This window comes from Chondrus crispus, genomic scaffold (assembly GCF_000350225.1).
Source record: "Chondrus crispus Stackhouse genomic scaffold, scaffold_189, whole genome shotgun sequence".
Classification (NCBI taxonomy): domain Eukaryota; phylum Rhodophyta; class Florideophyceae; order Gigartinales; family Gigartinaceae; genus Chondrus; species Chondrus crispus.
Genome location: NW_005179056.1, coordinates 61,406 through 87,594, shown reverse-complemented (window position 1 = coordinate 87,594; position 26,189 = coordinate 61,406).

The following is a 26,189-nucleotide window of genomic DNA, read 5'->3' as shown; positions in this document are numbered from 1 at the left end:
ACGCTCCGACGTGACATGAAGGTGACCAAGGGGTCCTTGTCACATACGCTCGTTCTGTGGTGGTGTCGCTTCCCTCGCCCCGTGCGACGCTATCCAAATAATGGACTGTGCTCGTCCACGTGATGATTTGGAGGCATGCCTGCTGCCGAAGGGGCGTGGGCTTCCGAGCGACACGTTTTATGCCAACGGTTGCCCACAGTGCCACCACGGATGTTAATCAGGTCGAAACGCGCTGGGGCGCCCCTCCGCCTTCTGGACGGATTCCGCGAATGGTGGCTATAAAATTGGACGCGCCGCCCGCTTTGCGGTCCGCAAGTCCACCTCTAGACCCCACGTCTTTCGTCTCGGAACGCTCTCGCGCTCCACTAGCGCCCTCAGCTATGTCCCCTATCGCGCCTGGGTCAGCGACATGCCGGGTCAAGGCCGCTAAGGAGTACGATCTATCGTCAACACCGCACCCCTGCCGAGACTGCTCTTTTTTCTTTTCCGTTCCGTATCCAGTCGAACAGTACGTCGGTTGGTCCCACTTGTACTTCGACGCCCTTGGCTTCCACCCAGTCTGGCAAGCAGGCATCAGCCTCCCGAACGGGTACCGTCGGAGCCGAGAGGCGGCGTGGACAGCTCGTTGGCGCCATCTGCCGCTGACACCGAACGACCCGAATCGTACGCATGGACGAGCCGACCTAGGCCATATTCGTTACTGGCCCGAACGGGAGTATCAGATCCTGTCTGCAGTCAATCCTTTCCCATCTGCAAGACCTCCCGCGACCTGAGGACGTCGCCCCGGACGGAAGTTTTCTCCCTACGGTACAGAGCGTGGTAGGGCTTCTTGCCCTTGAGCCTCCATATGACCTGTTGTATTGGCCCCGTGACCGACGCTGGTTGAGAGACAACTGCTCCGGCGAGTCCCGGGTTCGGAATACACAGTGGCTCTTCTACGGGTGGCATAACCTGCAATTATTCGACATGCCTTCCCGACTCCGACCGAACCACTACATTCGCGTTCCCCCTCAACCCTTCTATTGAGACGTACCTCCGTCGCCGTGCGTGCCCACGCCAGCCGTCCTGGCGTATTACGGGAGTTTGGACCTTCAGGGGAGTCGCTTCTGGGCGTGGCATAGGCAAATCGTCGCCGTCGAGTGGGCCGTGTCGTCGCTCATGGCTTTCCTTTACACAGCCCGCCACGGGATTCATATGAACGTGAAGAATTGTGACTGGCGTCCTTTCCAAGATCGTGGTATTGCCTCTCCCGGGGCATCGACTCATGCCCCTGCCTATTGGGCTTGTTACGTACGTCCGCAAGCTTGGCGTACAGAATATTTTCGGTGGAACGGCGTTCGACCCTCAAGTGACGGAGACGCTCTTGCAGTACGCAGCCGAAACGGATTGGACGGAGGGCCCTGGGTTCCTTTGATACGACTATGAGACAGATTGGTTCTATGGCGCGCCACCCTGGTGGGCACGACGACTCGAAGCAATATTCCACTCTGGTCGTCCTTCCCGAGTCTCGTCTTCCTTCATGGCCTATATTGGAGGTCTCAGATTATTACCCTCGCGGGAAAGGATGCATTCAGTAGTGCTTTCGTCCCAGGTCGCTTCGGACGCCGTTCCCATTTTTCTCTGAATAGCCGCGAGACTATTTCCGCCGTACCGTCCCTATACTAAGGCGAGTACCTCCCGATGAAAGAGTACCCGTTTCTTATGATGACCAGAGTGTTCCTTTCCCGGATCTGGTGGCTTCTGCGAGCTCCGTTTTGCCTGCGAACGAAGGCGGTGGAATGACACAATTGGCCGTCGCCGCTGTGGGGGACGTCGTCGAAGTCAGTGTCGAGCGTGGTATCGGTGGATGAAGATTCCAGGGAGGTTCTCCGCCCGTTCCCAGGTGTCCTCTTCGGGACTGTCCCCCTACCATCTGACGCCAAGTAGTGGGCGGCCGTCGTCTGATTCGCCATGGGCGACTATGCGGTCTATGGCGTGCTCCATATCAGCTTCCAGTTCAGCGGAGTCCTGGTGGACCGGTACCTCGCTGTATAAGTCGATGGAGACGGCCGTAGTGGTCCGCGATGTGGGAATCTGTTCGGGTGGATGGGCTTGGATTGGGGGCGATGTCGCCGTGGGTGTTGACCTTGCGCATGAGGGGCCGTCTGAACGAGAGGTTGTGGCGCTCTCTTCACCCGGTTGTTGGATACGGTATCCGAGAGGCTGTCGCGTTCGATAATGACATTTTCTCCGTCCGGCGCCGCCTTGATGTCTGTATAGGGGGCCGTCGTTCTAGGAAGGAGTTTCCTGTGACCGTCCTCATTCTGAAGTGGAGTCGCGAAAACCCCGGGGGTCTGTGGAGGAAGACCTTCTGTCCAACCTCGACGGAGGGTAGTGTTCGTCCGGATTTATCGAAGTTCTTCTTGTACTATTGCAGTGCAATGGGCCTGTCAGGCAGAGACCGAGGTTCGATGGTCCAAAAAAACAACAAAAGCAACAACTGCCAACGGCACAGCGCTACGGGGCATCCGACTCTCCCTTCTGCCTTTAAACGAGCTTGCGATTCGTGGTGACTCAGATCCCAAAAAGGGGGGCAGAGAGAAAAACGCCCGGCCCGGGATCATCGTGGTAGACACTTGCGAAGATAGTTGCTCGAAGAGTGTGGGGTAGGGCATGTACGTAGGAAACCCCGGTTCCACTGGGTTTAGGGCCAATGCTCGTTGAGCGTCTTCGACGACTTGAATCGCGACAAGGTTTTCGACGGGGGCGTCGCAACGCAGCCCGACGGAATTATATCAAAGTGGCAGCGCTACACCAACGTGCCGCCCGATGGCTCGAAACACCTACACCGGCTCGGCCGCAACCAATACCGATTGTACCAACGCTGACTTATACACACGATAAGCCCTTCGAGGTAGACGTTGTAATACAGTGGATCGGATCCGCTTTAGGGTGTCACACGTGTATAGGTGGGCCGTTGGGGATCTGACTCCAGATCCAATTTAGCTTATGATCCAGTCTTAGAGCACGACTGTAAGCCTTCCCTACAGTAGTCATACTGTAATGGCAGTACAGTGTCGCCGACGGTACTTTACCTCCCCGGTCGGCACTGTTCCCCCTTTTCTAAACCAAGCATTACCCGGCCGCCTTGGACCTCTGGAGCTACCACGACTAGCCTCTGGTACGCACCCTCGCCAGGTTGTCCTCCTTAGTTTGCTTCCGCCCGATCTTGGGTGTATGCTGCCGACCTCGTTCGCGTTTCCTAATTCCTTTATTGTTTCTATCGGTTCGCTATCCTTACGGCTATTCCTATTTCAATTCCTCTTTCTATCTCCACCTCCTCTACCACAGCGTCCCCGGTATACGCTGTTGCAGTTTACACTGCGTTGTCCCTCGACGGGACTGGTCTCCCAGGAGAGACTCGGTCGACGAGCCCGGGTATGTGTCCCGATCTATACCGGAAGGTTGGCGGTACCACAGACGTCGTCGCAACAGTCTCCGTCGGAATGAGAACGAAGTAGCAGCGCTACACCAACGTATCGCCCGATGGCAAGGACACCAACACCGGTTCGGTCGCACCCAATACCGATGGTACCAACACAAGATAACGGAAATAGATTGAATTAGAGATAGGAAAGGATAGAGAAATAAAGGAAAACGGAAAAGGAAAGGGAACCCCGAGTGTAAAAGGAAAACTTTAGCGATGTAGAAGAGAAGCGCTTCGCTAGACGGAGGCGGTCTTCGACGAAGACGAAATACAACTTTCGGCAACTCGGTTACCTTTACTGACTTGGTGGTCAAGAGGATTGGGTACATATCGCCCCGCCGGAACTACTACAGTAGCTCGCGGCGCTACATCCTAAATCTAATCTAATGTCGGCCAAGTTAATGGTAACTAGTTAACAAAATAAAATAATTAAAAATTAAAACTGTGCAATTATTCACACGTGTGTCCCCCAACCCGGACTATTTTTCATACCTTATAAAATTCCTTTCCGTTCACCCCCATGTAGAGCCCTGTATAGCACTACAATTGAACTACAACTGTACTTTGGGGTGTGCCAACTTGGTACCCGCGCGGAAGAGGACCTTTCACACCCGTTGTATAGTGATTCGCTTCATTTCCGCCTGTGTCGGTTCACTCCAATTCGGGGATGGTATGGCCTAGAAGGGGCTTGGACCGAACCCACCAGAGATTTCTCCCTGGTGGGTGCGTCGTCAGAATGAGATCGAGGGGGGTTGTGCCCGTCTACTTATGGACCAGCATGTTGTAAGCGTACATTAGGGGTGTACGTAGTCGTCCCAGTCCCGTTGGTGCTCGAAGACGTAATGCCTTACTCGGGTTGCCAGCGTCTGATTGAATCTCTCGGCCTGACCGTTGGTTCGCCGGTGATAGGCCATCGTGAGATCCCTAAACGGCCACACATAGCTTCGAAGAATTGGCCATACAAGTATACCCACGCATCAACCAATGCTTGTGCAACTTGGGGAGCTTGAGTGGTCCGGAGGTGTATAGCACGGCACAGATTCGTAAAGCGGTCCGTGATGACCAATATGTGACGGTTCCCGTGTGGGGCTTTTGACAAGGGGCTATACAGGTCCATGACGAAGAATTCCAAAGGCTTCTGCTGACGGTGTTGCGCTCACCTCACGCGGCCGCGCGACCGGCAGTCGGCGAACTTCTGTTGGGTTTCAGAGGCCATCTGAGGGCAGTAGTACAGGCACCTCATTGTCTCGTATATCTGGCTCGTGCCGGGATGTCCCTGTTTCCTCGGATAATGGCTCGGGAAGGAGATTCTCGCCCTCTTGGACGCCGGGACCACGATCCGTATGCCTCCATCTATGGGTGCGTTCCGGCATAGTAGGCCATAGCAGTTTACTTCGAACTGTGTTCCCGATTTACGGACCTCTTCCATCATGGCCTTGCAGTACGGATCTGTCCTCTGCTCCCTGATTTGGTCGTCCTGCGTCACGGGTAATATCTAAGCATTCGTATGCGCCAAGGTCACGACGTCCGCATTGCCTTGATAAGGAGGTCGTTCGTTCCCAGCGGACAGTGTAACTCCCTAGTGGTCTTCGTGGGCCCGGTAACAAGTTGTTTTGTCCCTCAGGGTGGAGGTATCTAACGTGGTCGTCTCAAGCCGCGAGACAGCGTCAGCCGTTTTATGTTTCACCCCTGCACAGTGTTCGACGACAAAGTCGTATTCCAATAACCGAAGGCGCCAGCGGGCGAGTCGCTCCATGGCATCGGCGAGGTGCAGAACCCACCTAAGCTAGTAGCGATCCATCCGAATGGTAAAATTTTGCCTCTCCATATAAGGCCGCGAAAGGAGGACAGCCCAAACGATGGCTAGACATTCCTTCTCCGTAGTTGTATAATCGCGCTCTTCGGCTGTCTGGGGGCGGGACGATTGGGGTGTACGGTGAGTTGGTGCAGCAATGGTTTGGTGGCGAGTGAAAGACGAGGTTCCGAGGGGAGTTGGGTTGGTCGATCGTTGGGCGGGGGGTTTGGTCTTTACTGTCGGTCTGTTGGGGTAGGGGAGGTTGCGCACCGCCTGAGCGGGTGTTGAGAGTTGCAACGAAGGCTGCTGTGCAGCATCTACAGGTACAGTACACACATTATGTCTCAATTGAGAGCGAAGATGGCGTTTTGTGCTCCAAACACAACGGCCGAGAGAGTCTTTGCGCTCTGATTGTGCAATGCACGCCCGACGACGACAAGGGTAATGATACCTGTTTTACAGAGAGTTATTGGGGTTGAGGGCAATACGATTTCTGGGCTGGCGTTTAGATGATATCCCCGTAGCATGTCAGGGTAGTGTAGCGGGAACAAGGGGTATCGAAGGAGATGGAAGTTACGTGCTGCGGAGAACTGAAACGGCGGTGTCAGGGGGTTTGATGCGTTTCGCAAAACTGCGTTGAATGTGCTCGGTACTGGTTTTATAACGGATCCCCTCTTGAATTTTCAAGGTCTTTCGACCCTCGCGCGGGCAGGAAAATCGCACTGTGATTGGTAAATATGAAGAACTCTGATTTTTTGAAATGCATGTAGAATTAGGCCGCCCAGAGCAGTCGTTGAGCAGTCGCTGAATTGGAATTATTCATCCGCAAACCGCTATTAGAGGGGTAATTTCTAGCCCTGGATGGGTTTCAAAGATATAACCAATATTTAGGCAATTGTTACAAGTATTACTCGGATGCCATGCTGGTGTGAGATATTATGAACGGTTATGTGGGGGAAGGAGATACCCTTGCCTTTGGTGATATACCTAGCGACCTCACGTCTGAGCCACACTGTCTTAAAGTTTCGTTTTGTGGTAACACGCTTAGGAATGGAGGTGTCTTCAGGAAAAGAAAAACGTCTTGCAACTGTACTGATTTACGAGTACAGATGTGCAGTAAAGCCCACATCACAGTTTGGAACCCGCTAAACCGGTATGAATGTATCAGATTTCATACTGAACTTTGGAAATCAAACAAGATGCCCTTTACCGAGAACGGGCGTTGCAGAATAGTTTGAATGTGGTGGCTTCGGGTGTCGATCCGAATCCCAAAGCATGCCGCCTGACGAAAAGCCATTTTAGCAACCTCGAAGAGTTCATGAGGTTGAAGTGGTTGAAGTGCCCTTCAGAGGCAAACAAGACGTCTAATGTTACTACAGGGTTCATGGCAACAACCAAAATCGGGCAAAGATTCAAGTGTTCTTACTTACATGTTTAATTGCTTCTCGATTATGGAACAGATACAGCAGGTTAAACCCTTCGGTTTCCACGATAAAGCCACAAATATTTTGCAGCACTATAGTCACTTCAAAGGCACCTTTAATGCCTGGAGAAAGCTGTAACCAGTTTTTATCTTGACTTGAAAGTGAATTACTTCGCACGTATTCTCGTAATGAGTCACAGACGAGTTTGATAGCTCCCGATACTCTTTACAAGCTTTGGTATATTAGTAGTGAAGTCAATACAGAATTATTTGCTGGTGCTTTAATGAGAGTGGTGTTCCCCAACAATACTGCAGTTTAGACCCTGAAGATGTTGAGAGTAGGTCTCTTGGAAGCTGTAAGTATATTGAGAACATTACAGAAGGTGGCGCGGCAAACTCACATTTTTAAAATTCTCGTTTAGAAAAAATGCTTACGTCATTTAAACAAGAAGTCCAGAATGAAAGCCTGTACTGTCGCTGTGTACTTCCATTTGGAAAGGGATACGTTGTTCTAGCCTGATTGAGGTTATTCACCCCAGAGGTGTAGTGCACTGTACTCGGTACCGGGACAGCTGTCCCAATCTCGCCAAAATCGCGTTCGCCGCCACCGCGTGTACCACGGGTACACGTGGACTCCCCTGCCGCTCTACCGGACCTCCCCGTGGACACGTGTAATCCCTCCGCAACCCATAGGGCCTATGGGGGCTGAACTTGGTCCCCTCGGGGCTACACCCGTTATTTCCTAGTTATTCTAATTTACAGTATAATTTAGCTTCGCCATTACGGCGATGGGGGACTATATAGTCAACCCGGTAATCAAAGTAAAGAGGCACGAAGCCTCGGGTCTTTTATCTTGGTTTCTGGATTCCAGGTTGTAGCCTCGACTCGGTACTGGCTCGCCCATACCGACCGAGCCATCTACACCCCTGGAATCCCAACTGCCTTCCCCGCGCGCGTCGACCCAACCGCGCGAGCGCTACGTTAACTACTGTGCTGTCCGCTCTGTTAGTCCTGTTTTTCCCTTTAATTCTTCCGCTTTATTGCTGACTCTAGTTCTACCTTTCTACCGCGCAGTCCGCGCCCGGATCCCGGTTCCGGTCATCCACGGGGTGGTCTCCCGAATTCCCTTACGCGTACGAACGCGCGTCGCTCTGCCTACAGCCGCCACACGTGGCTGTAGTCCACGACATTTTGGTCTCCCGACCTAGAAACAGTCGATACTCTCGTGCATCCGAGTGTCCTCTTTCTTCCCTGACCTACTTTCCCTTTCTATCTCTCCTCCCTGCGCCTTTCCCTCACGCACCGACCGTTAAGGGTATTCGCCATGGTGACCGGCTCCGAGTCGTCCCACGACACCCGCCCGAGAGACGTCCCAGCGCCCGTCGCGGCGTGGATCACGCGGAACCGCCGCGAAGGCCTCCGTGAAGCCGAGAGGTTCTCTCTCAACTTAATCGTGGAGAAACTCAACTCGCACACCGCCAAGATACGCGAGATATTGGACAGCCTTGTTGCTGGTAAGATCGCCGCTCAGGAGGAGGTACAGTCCCAACAGGGACGTGGTTGCCTCGCCGCACTAGAAGGCGTTCTCACGCGAGCGTGGCAGAAGGACATCGGGTCCACCGTCGACAAGACGCTCCTTCCTCTACGGGAGGAAGTAGATCGCCTGACGCAGGAAGTCAACGACCGCCGTCGGCGTAACCTCGCCCTTGAATCGGCGCAAATACGACCCGTCCCCGCTAGACAAGACGAGTCGACCGCGTCGAAGCCAAGATCTAACCCGCAGTTACATGCGTTACAACCGTTGGACGAAAATCTACTGTTCGCCGACGTCACCAAATCGGCTCTCACGGCCGCCGGGATTCCGCTCCCCGATCCCCTGACGATGGAGGGACAACGGGATCCTATCCCGGACCTAGCGGCCGCCCGAGGCCCGTCGCCAAGATCGTCCCGCGACAAGAAGGTCAAGACCGAAGGCCACCGACACAAGCCCGGCCACGGAAGCCGACCTGGACCGGAGGATTTCTCTGGTTACTCGGGGAGATCCCCGCCCTCAGCTTCAGAATCCGACTCCGATTCGGACTCCGAAGCCGAGGCATTCACGGTACCACAACCGACCTTCGGCCCTAAGGCGAAGGGTGTCACGGTGTGGAAACCGACCAACCAGCGCTTCCGAGGCGCGTGTCATTATCGAGCTTACCGTCTCGTGAATACCGACCCCACCGTCGATGCAAAGGTGTACGCCACGACGCGTGAGCGCGTGCAATATCTCCTCGTCGTAATGGGAGAGTACAAGTTTAACGGGTCCGACCCGATCAAAGTCATCAGCTTTTTGACTAGATGTAAGGAGAATTTCGACAACGCCGAAATGTCGGAGGCAATGGCTCTCATGGCCTTGCCGCATCTCCTCAACCCGCCGGCGAAGGAGGCGTATGAATCCCATCGAGGATATTTCCGACGCAATCAAGGGATTGCGTCGTGGCCAGCAGAAGTGAACTGGTTGCTTCGTACGTATGCTACGAATATTCAGATCTAGCAAGCGCTCTCTGTAATCCGGGATTTACGCCAAAAACCCGGCGAAGTTGAGACCGAGTATGCGACTCGTATGTTAACCGCCCTCGCGCGGTTTGGGGACATCCATTCCCCCTATGAACGCACTACCTTGTTCATAGAGGGCCTCCTTCCGGCGATCAAGCCGTTGGTGCTCCAAGCAAGGGAGAATCGGCCCCGATCCTCATTCGAAGACACGGTGGCCGAAGCCCGCGCTCAAGGGGCGGCCTACCGCGCGCAGACGGCTGGGGCGAGAAGACGCGTTGACTTCGCGAGACCCGCCGCCAAGCAAGTGTTGGCGATGGCAGACAGTATGCCCTCATCGACAACCGCGGGTCTGACCCCGAGCTATCATACCGGCCTGGACGCGGAGAATTTCCTCGCGAATGACGAGCCGTTCACCGCTGCGGCTGAGTCACCGTCATTTCCCACCGAGGGATCCTCATTCAACGACAAGGATTCGTTGTTCTACGGAGAGCGGCGGCCGGCCTACAAGTACTCGCCTCGGCTTCCGAGACCGCGCGGGAAGTCTCCCGGTTTTGCCGGTCGAGAAGGACCCCGGGACATGAAGACACCTACCCCGCAAACCATCTGCTACACCTGCTACAAAGTCCGGGATCATATTAACCCCGACTGTAGCATGAAGGTGCGCGTGTGTCGCTCGTCCCTTATAATTTTGAGAAGCTCACGACGGCACAGAAGGCCCGTGTTCCGGCAGACGCGTACTTGCGCGCTGTAGCCCTCCTCAGTTTCGAGGCGAATCGGCTGATCGCACCCGTCTTGCCGTCGAAGTCTCCCTCCGCTTCGGAGAAGTCAAGCCCTTCGTACGGCCAGACCGCACCTCCGAAAAACTAGGAGACCCACAGCTGAAAATCGCTGACATTCCCTCGCGGGATACCGCGTCACCCCCGCCCCCGAAGTCGGCGATCCGCGTCTTGGGACGGAGACACGCTTGCCAAGCGAGTCCCTTCAACCCCGATCCGACGGGCATGGGGACGCTTCGCCGACCGTGGCGTCTTAACAACGGGAGGCACTCCCCGATGACAAGGCCGTCGAGCCAGTTTATGCACTGTCTCGACGTAATTACAAGGTCTACGCAGACCTTGGGCTCACCACCTCCATCATGGCGCGTCAACTCACCATCCTGGACACGGGTGCCGGCTCCAATTTTGTCCGCGCCGACACCCTGCCCAAAGGATGGGAGAGCATAATCGAACCGAGGGAAGTCCCGAATATCGACGACGCGAAGGGGCGGCCGTTACGAACAAGCGGGTCCATCACCCTCGTGGTTCTACTAGCAACTCGCACCATGAAATGCAAGTTCATCGTGTGCGAGTGCCTGGTAGCCCCCGTCATCCTGGGCTGTGACTTTAACGACAAGTTTGTCGAGGCCAGCTATCCACGTCGGAAGGTGGTCGAGCTCGATGATGGGACGAAAGTCCCCATCGTGAGAAAACCGGCAACTCGTCGAGCCGAAGCACCTCCGCTTCCCTCGGAGCAGGAGTATGAAAACGACCCGGGTCGAGTTTCCACCAAACTCAAGGTTTCTCGTCCGGTTATCATACAACCCGGGACGCAAGTCTGGGTGCATGTGACCAACGGTCGTACGGGTCTTTCCGTATGGGAACCCAACCCGCAGCTATATGCGAAACACCGCGTCTCCCTGTCGAATGGGGTCGCGCACATCACCGCACCTCGAGAGCTCAAGGTCTTGGTAGCCAACTTCGCCTCGGCCCCCAAGCGCCTCTCGAAGAACCAGGTGCTGGGATACGTTACCCCTCATCCGCGTGCCATGGTACGCACCGCGATGCCTCTCGAAGCCCTCCTAGCGGCGGAATTTACAGAAGGGGACAAGCCCCAATCTGAGAAGGGGGAGAAGCTCCCCCCGGCTTCGTCGAAGGAAGAACCCCAAGAGGTTGACGCTGGCTCCCTCCAACATCTGCCGTCGCATGTCCGCACGCGAGTACATGACATGCTTACGCCGTACTCCCGTATGTGGAGTGGCGATCTCGGGGAAGTCCGGGCTACGCAGCACCGGATCGAATTCAACCCCGGCTCGAAGCCGTTTCGATGTCAGCCATATCTGGCTGGACCACGGTCTCGACAAGCCGAACAAGACGCCGTGGATGGGATGATCTCAAGCGGGGTCATCTCCCGATCACAATCAGAGTGGGCGTCCCCGGTGGTTCTCATCCCCAAACCGGATGGATCCCTCCGTTTCTGCGCCGATTACAGACGTTTGAACGCGATGACAGTACGGGACACTTACCCCATTCCTCGCATGGACGAGTGTCTGGACTCGCTCGGCGAAGCAACCGAGTTCACAACTCTAGATTGTAACTCGGGTTATTGGCAAATCCCCGTTGCGGAAGAAGACCGTCCGAAAACCACGTTCACGTGTCATGCCGGTACTTATCAATTTAACCGAATGCCGTTCGGGCCAATGAACGCGCCCGCCACGTTCCAACGGATGTTGGACATTCTCCTCTCCGGATACCGATGGAAGAGCTGCCTCATCTACTTGGATGACATTATCATATTCTCGAAGGATTATGAAACGCACCTTAAGGATGTCAAGATTATTCTCTCTGCGTTACAACAAGAGGGGTCATCACTGAAATTGAACAGGTGTAAATTCTTTCAGGACTCCGTGGAGTACCTGGGCCACATCATTCGACCCGGGGAACTTCATGTCCACCCGAAGAATGTCTCGGCTCTAGCCGGGGCCAAGCCGCCACGAATCCAGACTCAGCTTCGCTCGTTTCTGGGTATGTGTAACGTGTACCGACGTTTCGTCGACCACTTCGCCAAGATTGCGGCGTCGTTGACGTCCATGCTCAAGAAGGGGGAGCCCGATCGGCTCCCCGAACTGGACGAAGACCGCAGGTCTGCCTTCGAAGCTCTGAAGACTTGCCTGATTTCCCCACCGGTATTGCGACTACCGCGGCTGGGGCTACCGTATTCCCTCGACACGGATGCATCCGACGCCCAACTCGGTTGCACGTTATTACAGCAACACGAGGATGGTAACAGATACCCTGTCGGGTTCTGGTCGCGAACTCTCTCGTCGGCGGAAAGGAATTACTCCACAACGGAGAAAGAATGTTTGGCCATTGTATGGGCCATTCAGACGCTGCGTCCTTACTTGGAACGCGAGCGATTCACGGTTAACACCGACCATCATTCCTTTCGCTGGTTAATGAATCTCGCCGACGCAAGCGGGCGTGTAGTACGGTGGTGCTTGCGCCTAGCCGAGTTTGACTTCGACGTCACGTACGTGAAGGGCATCAAGAATTGTCTCGCCGACGCCCTCAGTCGAATACCGTCTACAGGGGGCACAACCGTCCCCATCGACGTAGAAATACCATGCTTCTCCGTTTTGGAGTTTCACGAAGACAACCCGGAAGTGGAATCCGAGAAGTGGGACGACGACATTCACGACGGATGCTTCGCCCTCGCCCCCCCGGCTTCCAAGGCCGAAATTACACACGACGAGATTGTACTCGCTCAAGGCTCCGACCCGTTCTGTAAGGAGATCGCTTCCCATCTCAAGAAGGGGGAGGGTGTGGCCCAAATTCGCCCATCCAAGTTTTTCATGAACAAGGAAGGGGTACTTTGTCGGAAAGCGCACCTTGACGGTGTTGAGCAAATCGTCGTACCAACCACTCTGCGCGATCGAGTGTTGTATATGGCGCATTACCCCGCCGCCTCGGGACATCCCGGAGGCAGGCGTCTGTTCTACACATTGAAACAACGGTACTACTGGCCGAATATGTCCGTCGACGCATACGCCACAGTCAGAAGGTGCTCCGACTGTGCGAAAGCTCGCATTAAATTGCGTAAGCACAACGCGAAGTTGAAAACGTTCCCTGCGATGGGACCCTTGGAGTTTATCGCTATTGACATCCTAGGCGAACTCCCCAGAACACCAAGAGGCAATCGATACCTCTTGGTAATATCTGATCGTTACTCAAAGCTGACCCGAACTGTGCCGCTTAAGAAAATTACCGCCGAGACCGTTGCTCAGGCGTTCGTCACACACTGGGTCTTCGTATACGGAGCCCCAGTGAAGCTACTCTCCGACAATGGGAGTCAATTCACGTCAAGGTTCTTCCTTGCCGTGTGCAAAATCCTTCGCGTTGAAAGCGTGTTCACCACAGCTTATCACCCACAAGTTAATGAAGAAGTGGAGAGGTTCAACCGCACCCTGGTGTCCTCCCTACGGCACTACTTAGCCGACAACTAACGCGATTGGGACCAGTTCACGGACGCGCTAACCTACGGTTACAATTGTACCGTGAATCGCATGATCGACATGAAGCCGTTTGATCTTGAGTTATCCCGGACACCGTCGCCGCTGTCCATCCAACAAACCCCTACACTGGAACAGGATGTCTCGCGGACGCAGTATAAGCTCCGTTTCTTAACGTGGCTACGCGGGCTAATGTCAACAGCCCGTGACACGCTACTCGCTGGTCAGGACCGATATAAACGCGATTTCGATAGGAGATTACGGACGCCGACACCACAATATTCGGTTGGTGATCAAGTCCTCATCGAGCGAGAGACATCCCTGCGAGTGGATGGGAAAACGGATAAGGACCGGGTCAATAACAAGTTAGCCCCACGGACGGAAGGCCTGTTCGCGGTGGTGGCGCTCAACGAGCATACAGTGACCATTGTCCGGACTACAGGCCTGAAAGATAGAGTCTCCAGAGACCCCCATTGTGAAGGCTCCCCCTCTACGAACCATACCCGCCGACGCCGAACACTCGTCACCCACGCCGGCCGACGGCGACGCTTCTACCTTCCTCCCCGCCGGGGTAACCCCCCGGCCGCTGAGAGCCGACCTCGACCCAGGTAACCCGGATATAGCTCCCGCAAAGTCAACAGATCCTGAGGACCAAGACACTACTCGCGATAAAATCGAGATTGAAAACGCGACGCGTGGCGCGGAAATACTGCGACCGACGAGGTCGAAATATAACACCCGGGCCAAAGGGGCCCCCCGGTATCGGGACTAATGGACGCTCTCCGAGGCGGTGCGCACGCACGGATCATTTCCCAATTGAATAGGAGATCCGCCACTGTACACGAAGAACCCGTGTCTAAAGAGGGACACCCCCCGCCACGACTACCGTTCGAGTTAGAGCCGCCGCGTCGCCGAGACTCGCGGACCATGGAGACGAGACTTACCGCCACCCGTCCTCGGCGAGCGACCGACGCCCCAAGCCGCGATACGTCGTCGAACGGACGAACGCGTACCTTCACCGACAAGCCACTTGACACGTGGAGACGGGACCCGGAGAAAAATCAAAAGAAAATCTCCCCAACCAAGCCCGCCACACGGGCGGGGATCAGGGACTCCCCTTGCTGCCCAAATGAGACGCCGCCGGGTACAGAGGAGATCGCCGGAGGACACGTCACGAAATTAGCGTCTATGTGTACCTTCGGTCAACCTCTCCTCATTTCTCCGAGACGTCCTCCGCCCCCGGCACTCGCGGTTGATGCTTCATCTCGACACGCGTCAAACACGCCCTCGAAGGCGACGGACCGACCCCCTTTGACGATGGAGGACTCCAAGACCTATGTGGTCGAGGCCCTAACTGGCCACAAATCGGGGACAGAGGGGATGCCGTTATTCCGCGTGCGGTGGTACGGATACTCAGCAGACGACGCTACCTGGGAACCCGCTAATTTCATCGATTACAACACGGTCGCACGGTACTGCAAACGCAAGCGCATCCCCGTACCAACACTTCAGCTGTGGTCGAACCCGGACAGTGTGGGGGTCGACAACTAACGTCCTCTCCACCTCTTCGGAGAAACCTGCGGCGGTCCCCTGCCTGCGACCCCCGTGACGGCATCTACGACCCTCGATAGACAAAACACCCGAAGTGTCGTCGGCGGTAAAGCCGCATCCAACTAACGCCCGTCACCCGGCGAACTGTCGTACGGCCCCCTGTCCGGTCGCCTACTCCCTCGGACCTGTCCGAGGGATACCTCCCTCCGCTGTCTAGCTGACCCGACCCCGCAAACGGACGCTGTTTGGCCTCCCGAGTCGATCCGGGACCGTTCTTCCCGAAGGGAACGCTCTTTTCAGCCTCCTCTCGCATGACAAGGCACCACTCGCTGACCACTACCGTCCAAGGGGCGCGACTATCGCCTCTGGCCAAAGGGGAGGACCCCGCCGACTGTAGAAGGCGTGAGAGAATCCCCCGGCTACTCGCTGGTTCCTCCCCTAATCGGAGTACCCGTACCGCGCGGGAGTACGCGATGAGCCTCTCCTGTGCTGGGGGTAACACCCCCACCGTGTCAGAAAACCCCCGTCGGTCAGCACAACGTCCCGTTCTCGCAGCACAAGGTTGTACGACCCCGTGAGCTATCCACCGCTTTCTCGCGCGCCGATCCCCCTCCCGTTCGCAGCTCCAACCGGAGAGGGTGTACGCCAGAAGCGGGTCGTGATTCAAGTAGGGAACCGGGAGAACTAGAAGACCTTGGTCCCCGGCCCTGTCCATAGCCTTGGGAAGCCCCGACAGCGACACGCCGTCGCCGGGGTGACCTTCTGGTCGGCCCCGTCCGTCACGACCGACGGCGGCAGTACCGTCGCGCGGCGCCGCCCAAGGGACCACAGCGCGCCGTGCGGCGCTCTCACCCAACGCCTAAGTGAGGCGATTAATTCGAGAAAAGGGTCTCTGGTCACTCGACTGCGCCCTACCTCGTCCCCCTGTCAACGCCCCCCAAGTGCGTTACTCGCGAAGGGGCTTGGCCACCCGCCAAAGCTCTACGCGGAGCGCGCGTGCGACAGAAGGCGCCCGGGTCAATCGACTGACACGAGGAGAGGGCCCCTTTGCGGCCTTCGTTAGCCCCTATCTACTTACAGCCACGACCTCGGCCACCTCCGGCCAGCAGCCACCGGGTGCCGCTCCGTGTCGCCCTCGGCCATGACCTGTCATACCCGTGTTCTCGCTTCGCCGCGAATGCCGCGGTCGCTAACCCGGGTTGGACCCGCGACCCCGCCGTCACCGGAGGTCATCACCAGGAAAGTACCTTACCGCTCCTCGCAAGTGACCCCCGCGCGCGGCCCCGCTCAACCAAAGTCGCCGGTGTAAGGCGATCGATATGAAGAAGAGGACTCGTTTACTGTCTACCGTACCACTTCTTCCATTGGTCAACAGGCGCCTTACGCGTCGTCTCGGGGTGCTCCTGTACGAGGATGCACACCCGTGATTTAATTCGATTCCTCATAATCGGCACGGTCATTTTCCACCCCAGCTACCGGCGCGACCGGAGCGTCAGAGGGAACAGAGTCCACATCGGAGTCCCCCTCTGCCGCGACCGCCGCCGAGTCCCCCAACACCATAGGGGTATTCGTCAACGGCTCAGACGTAGCCGGCCACGCCGCTGTCCTCAAGCGTTTCAACCCCGCCACAAAGTCGGCGTTGTCTACTAGCTGTAGTAATTCGTCCTCTGAGACGCCCAAATCGGCAAATAACCTCCGCCGTGCCGACACCACACCTCCCGGTGTCGCGGACTCGGGGTGAGTAAATCCTGCCAGTTCCGTCGCCCCCCGGCCCTCTGCAGGGTCACCACCAGCGTCACTCACAGGCAACGCCCCTGTCGCCAACACCACGGGTTCTGTACGCTCTTTCGTGAGCTCTGGTTGCAGACTGGTAAACGTGGTTGGGTCAAATCTAATCCAATTGCCGGATCCCGGCCCTCCCGCATCCTCACGCCTCTCTGGCGAAACATTTGCCCGATCCGTACGGTCATAGTGATGCCCCTGACCGTACGGCACGCGCGGCCAATCCACCAAGTCGTGGACCCCCAACAGCGTCGTCAGCGGAGAGGACACCCAAGGTCCGCCTAAAACCTCATCCAAGTTTAACTTGTGTAGCCATTTGATTATCATGGTCGGTAACACATATAGTCGCCCGTCCAAGGACGACCATATGAACCGTTTCGCAACTATTGCGATCCACTCGCTAAGGAAAATCATCCAGCGAGGCGACCGCGACGAGTCGTTGAGGCTCAAGCCGAAATACACCAAACAAGGTGGAATCTCGGCGAGGAAGTCCGCAGGAACCTCGTACTGGGAGAACCAGTGCTGGATTTGTGGGTATCGCTCATACTGAGAGTGTGGCTTAAAGGTCGTAGCCTCGATCCATTCATAGGCTACAAAGATCCCGAGAGCGTTCCGCATCCGACGCTCAAACTTGAGCTTGTCGTAATAACCCGGGTTACTTTCCCGTTCGACATACTCCTCAAAATGGAGAGGAAGAATAGGCTTGTCCCAAGCCAGATACCCCACCGCCGGCTCCTCGACGCGTTCCGGCAAGGTGTCCAAGATACGCCGCAGATTGGCGACATATCCACGGTCTCCTTCCGTACGAAACGCCCATGTGTCGAAGTCCTATTAGCAGCGTTAAGTGCATTGCCTGCATTGTCGGTGTTCATGGAGTCAGACATGAGGCTGAATATAATATATCCAGCCTCATGTCTGACAAGACTCAAACCAGAATGGATAACGCAGATATTATCTGCCTTATCCATTCTGGGTTGAGTCTTCTGCTTGTGCCAATCTAGATTGAAGCATAGACATTTGAGTAGCGGTCGGCCTAAAGGAATTTCCTCCATTTGTTGATCGAAAACGAGGAACTCGGCATCGCGTAAGCGAAGGGGTTCACAAGAGAGAGAAATTGTAATGCATAAGTTGACGACAGAGGATGCAGTAAAACGAACATCTCCGGGTAGCTGGATAGCTGCATCGAGTTGGAGGGGTTCTTCAAACTGTTTGATCACAGCAACTTTGATACCGGCGGTTTGCAAATTGGTAGCTAATGATCGTACGCGAGATTGCACTTTGGTCTGCACCAATATCTCCGATCGCGACGGTGTCGAGCTTGTTTTCAACCCGACTAGACCATCGGCCATCACGTGACAGTGGGCCGAAAACCCGAGAATATTCTCGTGAAAGGTATATACCTTTTCACGTTCTTGTCATTCTAGTATTTCTTTAACAATGCCTTCCTTTCATCTGCTGTAGTATTTTGACAGTCCTTTACAGGATGAATTCTATTGCATTTAGGATTGAGGAATGGATCTGCCCATGGCTCGCCCTTTCTGTCCTTTCCCTTCCCCTTTCGCGATTTGGGTTGATACACGTTGGGTTTGTTTGCGGGAGCAGAAAGTGCCTGGTCGGGTTTGAACTTTTTGGTAGGTCGCTCAGCTGGGCCTGAAGTTCCAGATGGGTGGTCACGTTCGCGCTTCATGATATACTTGGCAGACTCGATCGAGGTTTCCATCACTTTGGACATGAAGTGGTGGAAGTCATATTTTCTCCTTCGACAAGAAACCCATAGAGTTTCATATAGTCTCACGTACAAATTTTGATTCGAACTTCGGATTTAACTGCGACATTACTGCCTTAGATGCCTCCGTGATTGCGTGCTCCACTCGCTTTAAACGGAGAGTGGTGATCACGTCTGTGAAAACTTGGCATGCTGCTCCATGCGGATCAAGTCGATCTGGCCTGATTCTGATACGTCTAATGGCGTTTGACACGTGCGTGGCCATATATTGAGCGGAACATCTTGTGCGAGATTCAATCCATTCTTGAACTTGCTTGTCGGTTACTTCCGGGACGGTAGAGAAACCTGGAAAAGTCTTTGGAATTGTCAACGACAGCAAGAGCTCAGCAGATACGCATGAATTGATTCCACAAGGCTTGATCTTCCGCGAGGCCGTTCGGTTGAGATTGATTGTGCGGAGCTGCTGTAGATAGCGTTGATAGGTTAGATCGAACCTAATAATCTTCTCACCACAAGCAGAATTGAGTTCGGGCGGTGTGTCGGTAGAAACTCCCACTGTACCCGGCATCTCTTCCAACTTCCGTACAATAAACGCGGAAGAATGCTCTTCTTACGTAAAAGCGCTTGTTCGGAGTCTACACGCGTTTGCTGAACTGGTAAGAGAAGAAGGCGGCAAAAACACAGAACGGGGACCAAGATGGTGCACCCCTTTCACTGCGATGAGAGTTGTAGGGTTTTAACAAGGCTGTGTATTTCGGAATAGGGAGGTGTTCACGGATATTAGATCTCCACCCTGTTTCGTGGTTTGATATCGAAGAGTTTCAGCATACGATGCTCGAGGATGCATGCATCCTGCAGGGCGCACGCTTTTCCGCCCGCCTGCAACTTTCACTCACAGAATTGCGTGGCACTCACATTGCTCTCCACGCAGAGAAAACTGCGGTGTTGTCAAGGATTAAATTTCAGCAGAATATGGCGTTGTCCAGAGTCAAGTTTCGAATACGCTCTTCTGATGAGGCGCTGCAACTACAATTATCAGGAGAGGCAGGTTCTATTCCTCTATATAAAAAACTTACAACTCTCATGGCTGTGAGATGGGTGGACCACCTTGGTCCCGTTCTGATTTTGCCACCTTCTGTCCCTTAACAGTTCAGCAAACGCGTTTAGACTCCGAACATAATGATGCGAGAAATCACCATTCTAACACACCAACCCAAATTGCACATAGACAACAATGCTGCAGCGAGAACGTCGCAAACCAAAGGCGCTACACGAAGACGAAAATGTGTCGACACCACATACCACTTCCTACACAGAACCGTCCGAACTGGAAAAATCAAGGTACTCGGTATACAAGCGACAGAAATGAAAGCAGAAATATTTATAAAACCACTTAAGAACGTACTGTACGCCAAACGCAATACCAACAAACGATTCCAAGCACCACCAACCCCCACCCCTACTAACAACCTGCACAGACAGCACGCGCGTCTGGGGGAGTGTCGTTACACCACGAAAACATCACGACGCGCGACCTGCCCGGAATCCTGAACAGAAGGTGATTACACCCAGACAAGGCAGCAACCGTAGATAGGGCATAACTAACAAGGCGCCTCTATTTCCTACGCAAATTAAACCGCCGTCGCTCCGACATACCTTCCGGGATCGGAAGCATCCGTCTGATCTTGGCACAACAATGATCACTGAATGAGAAGGGTATCGTAAACTCTATACGGTACACCGATAACAGGATTTAGTATGGTCTGGACTAATTTACAGGCCTATTTCGGCACCTTCGAACATAAATTAGCGTGTCCTACTCTAATTTGGGTACACCACTATATACAGTCAGGGGAAAATAGATTGGCCCATATTTCGGCAAAAGCCGCCGTCGGCGCGGCGGAAGTCAGCGTGGCGGCAGCAAAAATCACAGTTGTTTCTCGGGCCAACAGGGGGTGTGTTGGAGGGGACAGTCTGCCGACGGCGGGTAGCCCCGAAAAACATCTAAATTTAATGTGGCTGTACTGTGGTCGCCGCTGGTGCGGCGGCGAATAAATAGAGGGCTCAAGTCCGGGGTCCATCTGATTCCCCGGGGGTATCCGCTACCCATTCTCCTCTCGCCGGCCAATCCTCTCGAGGACCATCTCGTGACGATCTTTCCCCGTCGGCGAAATCCCCAACGTTCGCCTTCCTCTTCCCCTGTTATCCTCCGCCGCTACGCGCGACCGCATTCCAGCAGTGCTACTAACATCCTTGTGCACTCCCGCCTACCATAGTTATGGGCCCAGGAGGAAAGTCAGGAAAATTATCCGGTTTCTTCGATCCACCTGTCTTCTCACCGGATGGGGACCTAGAGTCATGGCGCAAGAGAGTTGGTCAATGGGCGGACTCTCTCAAAGTTGCGCATGACGAAGGCACTGATAGGACCTTCCAAACTATCTTCAAGCTCTTGGGGCGAACACTCTACGATCGCGGTCTTCCCGATGCGCAAAAAGCCATCGTTGATGAAGCTCAATCGAAAGGGCAAGTGGACTACTTGCAGATGGAAGATCCAGTTGAAGCAGCTTTACAAATTGTCAAACTTGTGGCTGTAGATCCTCCCATCTCAATGGTCACCCGCCTTATATCCTCATACCAAAAGGTGACTTCCTGTAGGAGAGATCGAAGTGAAAAGCTCTCTACCTTCGTATCAAGATTTCGAGGCCTCGCTGCGAAGCATCTTTTACACTCCAATGCATCCTCCTCGTCCCAAATAGGGGAAGTTTTAGCCATAACTTTGCTCAATAATGCCAATCTGGGGGAAGGAACACTGACAAACGCAAAGCTCCAGCTAATTTCGCACGCCGAAGCACGTTCCAAGGAGAAGAAAAAAGATGCTGCTTCTATCGAGTCAGTTCCTAAGGAAGGTCTGTTGGAACTTCAAAAGCTGAACGAACAGCTTCATAGTCTTGATGCTCCAATTCGTGAATCCGACATGTCGTCTGCAGACTTTAAGAAAGCACTCATGGACTACCGCTCGAAGAACGTCAGGATTTGCCGCCAACTGAACAAGGTCGTGAAGCAGATGAAGGTCAACACCCAAGCCGCTTCGGTCAGAACAAATGTTGCCGATCGTTTCTTGTCTCAGAACAAGTCTTGCCGTCTACATTTAGACGATGCGGTTATCGTCCTCCGCAATTTGACCCAAACGTCGACTATGGACTCCCCCCAGTTTTCAATGAAGGATGTTCAGGCCATGGTTGACAGAAAGGTCAGATCGTTCCTTACCTCGCAGTCCAATACCTCTACGGCACCAGTGTTGTCTCGTTTGGGTGGCATCAACCCGTCAAGGACATCAGGAGGCCCCCCCTATCAACGCAGATCCAAGAAAGGAAACGGGAGCTCTCTTCACAACAGACAGAAGCGGTCTTGGAATGGAGCTCAAGGCAACAGCGCTACTTGTTACGACTGCGGTGAGACTGGTCACTATCGTGGCGACGATATTTGTAGAGAGCCAAGTGCTTTCACTCGAAAAAAGAAGCTTCGCCAGTCGGAGAATACCGCCGACCGCCCTCCTACTGGATCAAACGGACCAGGTTTTTTTCGGAAAGGCTCCGGGATGGGTCAAGGCAGATCAGCCTAATTTCGCAACCCGGAGCCCCCTCAGATGTACAACCTGCCTTCATGGACCCTAATCCCATTATTGATCCGGGATGTCCACGAAGCGTAGGTGGCATCATTTCAGTTGCAGCACTCTGCACGGCACTGGATATGCCATTGCATCTCCGACCGCTAGACTGTGAGCCTTTTCCTCATGGTTACGGCGAGAACTGTAGCGACGCTCAACTCACCATAGGAGTCTGGGATCTACCCCTCATCGATTTGTCCGGCATCCATGTCCGAGTTCCATTCTATGTGACAAAAGGAAATGGAATGCTGCTCGTAGGAAATGAAATCCTCCATCAGTCATATCAACTCGGACCCAAGAACCTCCTAGTTATTCCCGCAAATGTCCGAAGCCTGTCAGCGAAGGAACTGTGCTTTCAAACATACATTGAGCCCACTTCTTCGTCCGATCGGGATGCTGTCAGGACGTATCTCTTGGTTGTCCCTTCGAAAACTTCATCCTTTCGAACTTTCTTCACGTCTGTGTCTTCCTTCGCATCATCAACTGAGAGCAGAACAGACCACATGAAGAAACGATTTACCTATGGCAAAATCGCGGGCAGATTTGCCTCCAAGCTTCATGGGTACTCGCATTTATCTTTCGAAGATATGAAGACGCTTTGCCAGCGTGGTGACGTATTGACGCCAGTGCTTGAACAAGCGCTTCGGAAAGCAGCTAGCCGCTGTTCAAGTTGTAAGCAAACTGGAAGACCGGCAAACTCCAGAAAAATATCATTTTCAAGGATATTGGGATCGTTCAACAAGCACGTCCAGCTCGACTTCTTCTTCGCGAAAGAGTTTGACAATATCCCAATCCTTCACATCGTCGATGTTCATACTGGCCTCTCCGCCGCTCACCTCATGCCGTCCAGGGAAATGACCCTTTCTGCACGCGCTTTGGAAGTTAATTGGATCAATCTCCATGGTTCCCCCGCGGTCGTGTCGGCAGACCCTGAGTTCTTTAACTCGAGGTTCGCGGAAGCCTTAAGGTACTTCGACATTCAATTCCAACCAAGACCGGCCCGCCGTCACAATAAGCTCGGGGTCGTTGAACGCAAGAACTCTGTCGTTCGCACACTTATCCAGCGGCTCCTCAAGGACGCTGACTACTTCGATCCAAGTCGAGATAGGAAGCCGGAGCAAGAGGATATACTCTCACGAGCTGTTTATCTCAGCAACATCCTGTACGGAAGTCGGTCGATGAGCAGCTTTGAGCTCGCCCGCGGTTACACCCCCGCCCTTGTTAGTCTTCCTCAAGCCAAGGTTCCTTCCAAACTCCTTCTCGCCTACAATGAGTAGATGGCCAGGAGAGCTCTCAGCCTGTTCCAAAAGTCACGCGTGCCTGTTACACTAACGGCTGAAGATCTGGCGAAGAATGACGCAGTCTATTTCTTCAAACGCAGCGCGAAATTTGGTCTCTGGGAAAGCGCGTACATTCGAGACTGCCATCCTCACTTCGCAGTTCTTTCCAGAAAGCAAGATCATGCCGGAAAGCCCATCCGGGCCGCCTATGAAGATATACGGAAGGCCCCGAGCTCCCCTCTTCTTCAAGAGCTCGACCGCATTGACTTCATCTTCCCCAGGTCATATTCCGTGGTTGACGAGGATTATGAGGATAGTGAAATACCTATCACTGCTGATCTACCGGAAATATATCCAGAACTTGCGAATAATGCCTCAAATAGCACCCCTCCATTGACAACACGGAAGTCCTGCCAATCGCAGTTGCTTCCGGACATTCCCGCTCCAGGAGCAGGCAATGACCATCTGGATATTGACAAGGAATGGTCTAACTGGGTCGCACAGTCGCCTTCCGCCACGGGGTCTTCAGTTAAAAAGCCCCATCGCAGTAACAAACCGCTTCAGGACGTCAGTCTGTACGCAGTAGAGCGCTGCAATGCATTGTTTGGTACAGAATATCTAACATCCAAGGAAAACTCTCAAGTCAACATTACCCGCACACATGAACCGCCAGAACCGGAAAAAGACATTGGTGATACTGCGCTAGTGTCTCCACCTCAACTTCCTCATTCCTTGCAATCGTCGGAGCAAGTGGTGCTCCATGACATGAAGCGAGTTATCGGAGACGGTCCAGTCTCTGAGTTCAAGCTCCAGTTCGCGCCTCGGTGGATCATAGACAAAGCTATTGCTGACGAAAAGAGTAACTACCATGACGCAGGAGCGTACAAGGAGTTACATTTTAGAGAAATTCCAAAAGGTGCAAACGTGATCACCTCGCATCACTTCTTCCAGATCAAGAACCATGCAGAGGAAGGACGGCTCCGTCTGAAATGCCGCTTGGTTCCTCATGGAAACCGGGACAGAGAGAAAGACTCTGTGCGAAAAGACTCCGCAACAGCCCAATTTCCGATCATCCGCCTGCTTCTCTCCTTGGCAACCATTCTGTCCCTATCGGTCGCCTCCATCGACATAAAGGGTGCTTACCTCCAGGCAGGAAATCTCCCTCGCGATATATACGTTCGTCCACCTTCAGGCTGGGCATCATCTCCACAAATGCTATGGAAACTTCTCAAGCCCGCTTACGGCATAGTGGAGTCTGGACGATTATGGCAACTAGTTGCCGAGGACTGGCTCTCCAGTAATGGGTTCCTCCCAATACCTGGTCTCCTGCAGCTATTTGTCCGTTACTCCAACAGAGGAACTATCGAGGTATTGGTGGCCAAAGTCGTCGATGACTTCCTTATCGCCGGCTGTGCACGCCATATTCAGCAGTTTCATGACTCGATCTCTCAACGATTTGTCGTCGGGAGTTTCGTGATGAACAAAGACTTGGTCTTCAACAGGCTTCACATTCACAAATGTGGAGATGGGTCGCTCGTCCTTGGCATGCAGGAATATGTTGACAGTATCAATCCTCTGCCATTTACAAGGGAACGCAGGCGGCAGAGCTCACACAGAGCCACTCTCGAAGAGCTTACCGCTTATCAAGGTTTAGCTGGTAGCTTAAACTTCCTAGGTCATGGAATCCTTCCCCAAGCTGCCTTCGCAGCAAGCTATCTTCAACAGGCCGTCGGACGTCTCAAAGTTTCCAACCTGATCGTCGCCAACCAGCTACTTTCCGAACTGAAAACACTTGCGCCAACTCTGACCTTCAAAAGCCCCAAATCTCTCGAACAACCTTGCTATTTGGCCTTCTCTGATGCCAGTCAAGGGACATCGTCATATGGGCAGACAGGATACATCTCAGGGATTTTCCTGCCCGCAGGGGGTGCGAATGTATTTCATACTCTAGACTGGCTCAGCTGCAAGCAAAAGCGTGTCGCGTTTTCATCAATGGGCGCAGAGATCCTGGCTGCAGCATCTTCGGCAGATCGAGGATCACTCATGGCTCAGAGCATAAGCATCCTCAATGGTGCTACAAAATGCCTGCCATTTGTCTTAACAGTGGATTCGCGAGGGCTCTACTCAACCATCACCACATTACACGAAGGTGCCGATTATCGCCTTCGTCCAACGGTGGCAAGGTTGAGAGACTCATTTGAAAATGAAGAAATCGCCGTCATGCAGTGGATTGGTGGACAGCAGAATCCAGCAGACGCATTAACTAAGCGAAACGTCGTCATGTTTCGCCTCTTGAACACGTTGATGAAGGGTGGAGTTGTACACGAAGAGCTGTTACGCAATGCCCGACGTATGTCGAAGGACAATCCATCTACGTGAGAATTGGATATTTATTCTTCGTCTTCACACTCAATAGCCCTCTTCTTCCTTCTACATACAGCCTTTCGTACAACACGTTCCACTTCCCTTTTCTTCTCTTCGCGACGCTTCGGTCTGGACTTGCGGCGGTTGTTTTTCCCTTTGCCGGATTTCTGGACTTCCAATCTCCTTACCTCGGCAACTTCGTCGAAATGGTTCCGGTCTCCAACGCAGGCAGCCAGAACTCCAGGTTGAAGCCTCAAGACGAGCTTCTCTACGCAGTCTAGGACAATAGACCGGTTGGCGTCTACTGCCACAACATGATCAATCCCCGCACCTCCA